The 9,031-nt window shown below is 46.4% G+C and overlaps 1 long non-coding RNA gene across 1 annotated transcript; it reads left to right on the top strand.

Moving 5' to 3' along the window:
* Nucleotides 1-1,776: 1,776 nt before the first annotated feature.
* Nucleotides 1,777-2,872, top strand: LOC125947064 (uncharacterized). Its single transcript, XR_007468107.1, has 4 exons — nt 1,777-1,927; nt 2,057-2,231; nt 2,685-2,744; nt 2,816-2,872. It is a non-coding gene; the product is annotated as an uncharacterized LOC125947064 (long non-coding RNA).
* Nucleotides 2,873-9,031: the final 6,159 nt, after the last annotated feature.

The raw sequence follows: 9,031 nt of genomic DNA, 5'->3' as shown, positions 1-9,031 counted from the left end.
AAAAACGGGCCCGGGCCGGGCCGCAAAAATCGGCCCGTGCAGTGCTCTACTGCAGACCCATACGCTCGCCCAACGCCGTAAGCTCTGACAAACTCATCGCGATGACTACACGCTAATGCAAACTGGAACAAATGGCTTTGTCTTGTCTTGTCCTAGCGGACGCCAATTTTGTGATGACAGGTTCCTCTGGTGTGGGTTGTTAAACTGAGGCAGAGCCTCAGTTCAGGAAAGCAGAAGTCATTTTTTTCCAAAATCAAAATTAATATTCATTACAAAAAAGAAAACAAGAGAACAGTACACAGCACACAGAAAGTACATAAAGAACAAACAAAAGTACAACTAGCCACGTTAGTCCACGGGATAAGTTCAACCGCCTCTCGGTCCTGAACAAATAAAGAAAATGTCGCAGTTTCACCTGAAAGGCGAAGCATAAATTGCGATAGCAAATTTGTAGAGAGCTATACGGAGTAATGATAGTACCTTTATCAGCTGTATAAAATTCGACATGGAGCAGCACCGGCAACACGCAGAACTGTTGTCGACGCCGTCGGCGTTTTGCCCGCGTTCGCACAAAATGCGTGCGGCGTTGGTGACTGTTGCCGGAGCCTGTGATATAAATAGGCACTTGGTGCCGCAGCTAAACGTCGCCTCCCTTCCCTCCCCCTGCCCCCCCCCAAGCCTTTCGCGCGTCGGAAGAAGGCGCGTTTGCTCTACATAATGGCATAGAGAAAGAAAAAAAAGTTAAGAGAGGACACTCCGCGAAATCTGGCCTCAGGAAGTACGTCACGACCAGGTAACAAACTAGTGCTCTCACCAAACGCCAGAGGACGCAAGTGCGAAAAACAAAAGTTATCATCAATTAAACAGAATGTTTTTTTACAAAATAATAATTATGCGCCTATATTTGACATGTTATTTATACATAAAAACAATTTATTCAACGCACCTTACGTGGTTATTTTTGTTCAGCCGCACTGCCATAAGCAGCATCGACGATTTCGCGCCGAGAGTACTCGCCATACCAGCATGCGACAAGCCCAGGCATGACCATAGGCATGACAGCGGGAAGGTTTCGTCAACGTCGGCTGCTTCGGTGTTTTCGTGTGTGAGACAGCAGGTCAGGTACGTTTTCAAGCGAAGCTTGTTGAATTACATGTTGTTGGGCTAGTTGGGTCATTGAATCAGAAAAAGGTTACAACTGCGCGAATAAGACGCCATGTAAGAAACATAAACACGCCCACACGCGTTGCGCTTCCTGTGGGTGGGCGTTTCTGTGTTTCTTACGTGGTGTCTTATTCGCGCAGTTGTAATCTTTTTCTGGAGCTTGTGAGGACGGCGAGGTTTGCTAAAAAAACAGTTTGCGGCTGTATGCGGCGGCAAGACGTGAACATTGTGCAACGTATGTAGAATCGCGTTCGGCTCGATGGAACGGAACGCCTCCGTCCCATCGTGGAACGCGTACAAGAAGGCGTACAAGATTTCGCCCTAGTATAGCAAACTGGGGCACGGTGTCAAGCCGAGGCGACGCGTGCTGTGCGCTGAGCTCGGTGCGAAACATTAGGGAGTTTTCGAATAGCGTACGAAAAGCTTGCGGCGTAGCGGCGAACGCGTCGTACGCTCACGGGCTCCCCTTAAGTGAAGCCCGCAACGCTACGCCCGCAAGCTTTGCTTTCGCTATTCGAAAACTCGAAAACTCCCTGTTGAGGAGCGGTCGCTGGACCTCGCATGCTTCACGACGCGTTTCCCGAAGCCTCGGACCACGAATAAATCCTGGTGTGCATTTACTGACATTTTCAGACCGCGCTGATGCCATGCCGTCCGGCGGTCCAAGCTACGGCAGCTACTGCTGTGTTTCGTGGTGCTTGAACAATGGCAGAACCCACAAGAAGCCAGGGACGAGTTTCTTCCGCATACCACGGGACGGCAGGTGCGCTAAAGCTTTTGTATGGTTTGCATGTCTTCAAGCTTACTTTTCGTGCTTGCTCAGTGAGGCTAACAATAACAAAATCACTGTTCGAGCACTTCGCCTTCAGCTGATAGTTCATTGCCGATGCAGGATGACAGCATGGATGCAGTATGCCGGACAAGATGATCTCCTGAGTAAGCCGGCCAGCCTATTGTACGCAACGTACAGGGTTTGCAGCGACCATTTACTGCTGAAAGTTTCATGGACCCTGGGCACACAAGGCTTACAAGAATGGCTGTTCCCAGTGTGCAACCAATTGCACCATGTAAGTGATTGACAGAAACTCAATTATCTGCGATAGCAGCCACTTCTTTTGAATCAGTGGTGACAGTTAACCTGGAAGATATTTGTAGCCGATGGAGAAACCTCGCAGTAGAAGTAACACTTCGAAAGTCTTAAATTTTGTGAATTGTGGGCTATTACCTTCCTAACAGCTTTACATTCCTGTCATTCTTTTATGCTATTGACCTGTGCAACTTGTTTTGAAATACATTGAAGGGCTATTTAACGTTAACTTGAAGCCTTCATGCACATGTACACATATACCTCGTATCAAAGAAAGCTGGCACTGTCGATAATTCCACAAACCACAAATTGCTTGTTTCTCTGTTGATGCATTCTCTTTTCTTCCACCTACCAATTCATGCGTTTGAAAGGGCGGTTTAAATTTCCCTGTGCTAAAAGCTTTGTAACTTGTACCAACTACACATATATGCAGGTTCTCTGAGCATCGCTTCAAGTAGTGACTGGGACATGACTGCAGAAGCCGCACTGCAAGGTGTGGATGTGCTTCAGTTTTTGTTATTTTAAGCCTCTTACTGACAAATTGTTGTTGTTTCATTTCTTTAGGGTCTGCGGCAGAGGCTTCGAAAAGCGGCTCCCACACATTGAAGTGCCCCGAGGAGCAGGGTGTGTCGACTTGTCTTTTTTTTCGAACTGAGTTGACTGTTGACCAAACCTCTACAGGTGGAAGCTCCCATGTAGCTGGTGAAGGAGTTCCTGCTGACTGCGTCTTGCTGGAGGAAACCTTGGGCAGTCGCTCAGTTGTCACAAAGGGAACATGTGTGACTGGTGAGTTTACTGTTTGCTTCAACACTTATGTTCACTTCAACAGACTATTGATATAGAGACTTCCGCAGGCTGCTCGCAAGATTGTTCCGACAGCAGTGTCCGAGGTACTGAAGAAGCTTCACAAGACTCTCCAGAAGATGTGTCCTCCAACAGCTCCACGCCTGAGTGCCCTACAGCAAATGGTGATTATGCTGTTATTGCAGCTGTTTTCAATGTGCAATTTTATGTTTAGGACATTCTGAGCAAACTAGCACCAATAAAATGTCATGGGGGGCTCTCAGTGATTTTCATTATTAGGGTGCCATTGTTAATGTTTTTTTTTTCAATTTGTGGAATCGAAAACTTTGCACCACAGAAAGTTGGGCACCTTGGGTAAAAAAGAAGCGAAGAAAGCGCTCGTACGGGATTAGTTGCTGTTCGCTTTTAAATCAATTTTCGTTTATTGCAGTGCTTTCCTGTGTGCCAGCTGCAAGGTCTCCATCAAAGAAATACAAGCAAACCATTCGACGTCTGCAAGCCAAAGTAGCAGCACAGCGGAAAACTATCAAAAGACTGCTGAGGCAGCCTCACCGAGCACCGTCATCGACTTCAAAGGCCCTTGGCATTATCCGACCGCACGTCACCGAGGAGGTTTTTAAACTTCTTTCTGCACATGTTCGCTTGAGGCCCAAAGGCAAGGGCAAGCGGTTTCCCGTGTGGTTCAAGAAATTTGCTCTTCACTTAAACTTCCGTGGTCCGCGAGCATACCGATTTCTGGCTCCATATTTTTCTTTGCCCTCCCGGCGTTCATTAAGGAGGTGGCTAGCCAATGTAAAGATGACTCCAGGCACAATTCCAGGAATCATTTCTTCCATTGCAACAAATACTTAAGCTTGGAATGAACGGGACCGAGTGTGTGCTTTAGTTTTAGATGAAATAGCACTCAAAAAGAATTTGTGTTATGATGCTGCACGGGACATTGTCCAGGGTTTTACAGATGATGGCACTGATCGCACTTCAACCATTGCTGATCGAGCAATGGTAGTTCTTCTTGTTGGTGTTTCGAAAAAGTGGGTTCAACCGGTTGCTTTTACTATAGGGCACACATCAACACCATCATCTGTTATGCATAACCTGCTGGTGTCACTCATTGTGGAGCTTAGGAGCATTAACATTGCAGTGAAAGCAGTCATTTGTGACCAGGGCAGTTCAAATGTAAGTCTCGCTAACCAACTAAGAGTGACTGTAGCAAAGCCTTTTTTTGAAGTTAATGGTGAGCGGGTATATTTCATCTTTGATGTTCCACATTTAATTAAAACAACGCGCAATAATGTGCAAGCACACAAGTTATATATTGGGGATGACATCGTTGACTGGTCCCACATTGTAAGCCTTTACCGATCCTCACATGAGTTGCGGTTGCGATTGGCTCCAAAGTTGACTGAAAGGCACATTCATCAGAAACCTTTTTCTAATATGAAGGTCAGCAGAGCAACGCAGGTCCTCAGTGCATCAGTTTCGATTGCTATCACGGCATTGGTGTATGCGAAAGTGCTGCCTGCCTCGGCCATCACTACAGCACAATTTTGTGATCGTATGAACAGGATTTTCGATGCCTTGAACAGCTCGAGTAAAAATAAAACTTCGCAAAAGCTCAGGCATGCAATCGTGAAAGAGGATTCAGAGCTGATTGACTTCCTTCGAGGCCAGCCTCCCTGGATTGCATCATGGACGTTTGATGGCAGACGTCAACCACAAACCGTCGTTGGTTGGCAAATCACAATTCAGGCTATTTGTCAACTGTGGGACGACCTCTCCAAAAATTACAATTTTGAATACCTGCTAACACGCAGACTTCAACAGAATCCTCTGGAGAACATATTTGGCCACATAAGGCAAAAGCAAGGTTGCAACACCAACCCCAATGTAGCACAATTTATTTGTGGCCTGAAGCACATCTGCATAAGAAAACTCTTCAAACTGTCAGAATACGGAAATGTTCGAGGATGATGAATGTGACCTCTTTCAGGAGCTCTCGCCATTCTCCCTCGCTAGTGCGTCTCTTGTGGATAATGAGGAGTGTGCACAGCTACAGCCTGACGACTTTCCCGCTCTAGACGATCTCTCTGAACTTGCGACCAACATTCACTCCCATATTATTGATGACTCCGCTACATATTATGTAGCTGGTTTTCTCATCAAATACTTTCTTCGGAATGCACGTGATACTTGCAGTTGCCCACAGATATTGATAGACGACAGCGAGACACTAAAGGGGACCCATAAGTATTTCACAATGCTCAAAGCATACCACGTCCCCAGCAAACTTTTCGGAAATCTAACTGTGCCATCGGAAGCAGCTTTTGAATACGTACAACAACTTGAATGTCACTTTCTTGCCATTATTGAGGCCACTGCACATCCCCTGAAAGTGTCTGATGTTTTGTATCACCATCTCTCAAGTGTTGGCGATTTTCATTTCTGCTCTGCTGGGTGTCGCGAGAAGTTTCTGAAAATGTTTTGCCGGGTTCGTTTATGTTGGCATGTGTGTTTTGTGAACCGAAACTTAGATAGGGTTAGGTTCCAGTCTTCAATTTCAGGTATACAGCTTGACAAGTTCAAAGCTTAGCAATTAGCGGCTGCTTTACACAAAAGTATTCAGTTGAACCGAATCCTGCAATAGCTTTGTTATAGTCATTACTTCGTTACATCAGACCTCATTACATCACTCATCATTACATCATCATCATTACATCATTACATCGTTACATCAGACCTCATTCATTAGATGATGAATGTAACCACTCCTTCGTTATGTCCACTCTTTTGTTTACCCACTATGAAGAGTATGACCTTAAAAGAAATTATGCTTGGTAGCCTCTCTGTATTTTTGTAGCATATGCGGGCGAACTCTGCACGTTAGTGTGGGTCGTCGGTCACTATGTGCACTTTATCTCTCCAGCTCAAGTAATATAACGATAGCAAAAGCGCGTGTTGAAATATATTCAAGCGGGTAAGGAACACAGTATGAAGTGGGCATGGTTCACATTTTCATGCCTTTCGTATATTAGCTTCTCGTCAACCTCCTCACCACGCCCATCAAAACTTTTCATAAGATTGTCCAAAACTGCAGCTGTTGATGGGGTTGCGGACGCTGCCCCTTTATTATCATAGCTTGTGAGGCATAGCGCACTGTGTACAGCCTTTGTGAAAAATAATGACAGTGTTAACGCACTGTGTACAGCCTTTGTGAAAAATAATGACAGTGATAAGGCACTATGTACAGCCTTTGTAAAAAAATGATGACAGTGACAATGCACTGTACAGCCTTTGTGAAAAACAATGACCGTGATAATGCACTATGTACAGCCCTTGTGAAAAACAATGACAGTGATAAGGCACTATGTACAGCCTTTGTAAAAAAATGAGTGATAACGCACTGTGTACAGCCTTTGTGAAAAACAATGACAGTGATAATGCACTATGTACAGCCTTGTGAAAAACAATGAGAGTGATAACGCAATATGTACAGCCTTTGTAAAAAATGATGACAGTGATAACGCACTGTGTACATCCTTTGTGAAAAACAATGACAGTGATAATGCACTGTGTGCAGCCTTTTTGAAAAATAATTAGTGAAAGTGGTTTTCTTCGGCTGTTAGCCCTCTGATACCGCTTTGTAGCACCAATTAAGGTCCACAATTTTGGATAAGTGATGACTACCATCTATTTCAACTTGGAAGCGTCACAGCAACGCCCAGACGCAAGTAACTTGGGCTCCAAGTTTTTGATGAGAGCGACACATAAGAAGAGGCAACAGGTCTGCAAGTGTTGTAGCATAAAGTCTGTCTTTCACATTGTGGGCAAGCTGCGCTACCTTTCCGAGGACGAACAGGCAACGTTGAAGCATCAAGTTCGCTTTTTTTTTCTCATTTTGGGCAAGTTGCTCTTAAGAACAGCCAACACACTGTATTTTTGCTTTTCTGATATATTGTGTCGTGTGGTTTCTGTACGCTTTTTCTTTTCTGTGCATTACTTCTGTTAACCCGAGTCGTGACTCGGGACTTTATACTGTGTATACGTCACTTCTTCCTTCTTTATCAACTTTGTGCGCTGAGTTTTTGCCATAGATCCATATAGATCCTTACCCACTTGCCCAGTGCGTCATTCTTCACCAGCTTGTCGGCTACTGCCAACTCTAGCGATGTGTGCGTTGTCTGTGTTCTCACTCTATTTGTTAGAATTTATTTGTAAGTCTAGATGCATTTGTTGTCTACTTTGCATTTCTGTGCGATGTTCTTCTCATTTTGTGCTTTTATATGCTCAGCCTCTACCTTGCCTTGGAATAAAAACATTGCGGGTACTCTGTCTCTTTGATTGATATATAGATTGACCGCTTGTTCCAAAAGAAAAGCGCGATGAATAAAGCCGTAGCGCCGTAGTGAATTATGATTACCTGCATATCTTTCTATTATAACTTAGTCGAAATAAAGATTACGTCATGACCTCAATTCGCACGCACAGTTTTGAGCTAAAACAAATAGGAAATCGCTAAATCAAAACGACAAACAATAGCATTGCTATTTGGCGGAGAAAAGTGGTCTGAAATCATTAACTTTCGCCATAGCCAAACGTCGGTTGCGCACAGTAATCCAAAATTCGCGCCAGTGAAACCGAAACGGGAAGCGCAGGCCAGTTGCTCTCACCAACCCCCAGGTGCGCTAGAGTCGATTGGGCCGCCGGGGTCTATGGGAGTGTCCACTCTTTAACTTTTTTTTCTTTCTCTATGTATATGGTGATTGTAAAGGAGGAAAGAGACGCCTACTTCTGCATGCCTAAGGGAGCACGGCGCAGAACGCGCGTTTGTTCTCTGCCGTGCGTTCACTCCCCGTGAAAGCACGCGTCCCTCGCGCCCTTTCACTCGCACATACAGCGTTCGGCGCGGTGCTCCCTCAAGGGCTGCAGAAGATAGCGCCAACCTTTCCCTTTCCCTCAAGAACCACTTATCATCGGCGACGATTTCATCTCCATTGACGTCCATACGGACCTCACGGCGACGGCGACGACGACGGCGACACCGACGGCAGAAATCTGCTTTGGAGTGTCCATATAATTGCTATCTCAATACAAACTCAATCATCAAAGTCCTAATTACTCGGAGTGCGTTGACATTATGCACTGGCGCTTGCGTTGACGGCAGTAGTGGCGTGGCGGGCAGTGGCATACGAGGGATGCGGACGCACGCAGAGCCAACCCGGGGCATGAGAGTCCCAGCCTCTCAGAGTCGAAGGCTGTCCAAGTGCAACCGCTACAGATGAGCAGCGCACGTACTGGTTCCTTGGCTCGCGGCTTCGCCCCTGCGACTCTCAGCAGCGTCGCCCCAGGCCTCTGGTCACCCCCAGTGACCTCTGCTCTCCACACCGGCGGCTCAGGAACAGCCACAGGAACGCCAACAGGAACAGGAACGCCAGCAGGAACAGGAACGCCAATAGCAGCAGCTGCAGCAGGAATAACCGAGCCCTACGCTTGGCGGATCTCTCCAGGGACAGCCGGGGTCGTGTTGGTACTGTCGAGGCTCTCGGGTTCGGGTCTGGACCCCGAAAATACCGACCTCGACACCAGCGATCTTTGAACCCCCGTCTCCGAGCGATCTCTTCTTCGAGCGTTCCAGTCTCGTCTTCTTCTCTCTGCTAGTTCCTCGTACCCATGGTTTCGTGCCCACTACTGATTGGTTCATCCGCTTTCGCCCTCGTCCGGTCCGCTCGTGCCACCGCCCGCCTACATCGTCTTCCTCATCAGCCAGTCGATGATGTTTGGAGCTGCGGCTCCTCCGCAGTTTTTTTTTTCGCTCTCCCTCGCTCATGATAATGTGTTGGACAAATGGTGCAACACAAGGTCCCTGTACTGATGTATGCGGACGACATAGTGCGAATAGTGTCCAATAAAAGAGATTTACAGACACTTGCGAATATCTGTGGCGACGCAATGACAAATCTAGGCCTTACGTTTAGCAAG

The sequence above is a fragment of the Dermacentor silvarum genome, chromosome 7 (genome assembly GCF_013339745.2).
Source record: "Dermacentor silvarum isolate Dsil-2018 chromosome 7, BIME_Dsil_1.4, whole genome shotgun sequence".
In the NCBI taxonomy this organism is placed as follows: Eukaryota; Metazoa; Arthropoda; class Arachnida; order Ixodida; family Ixodidae; genus Dermacentor; species Dermacentor silvarum.
Note: the sequence above shows the minus strand (reverse complement) of the source record. Positions and strands in the feature narration are given on the sequence as shown.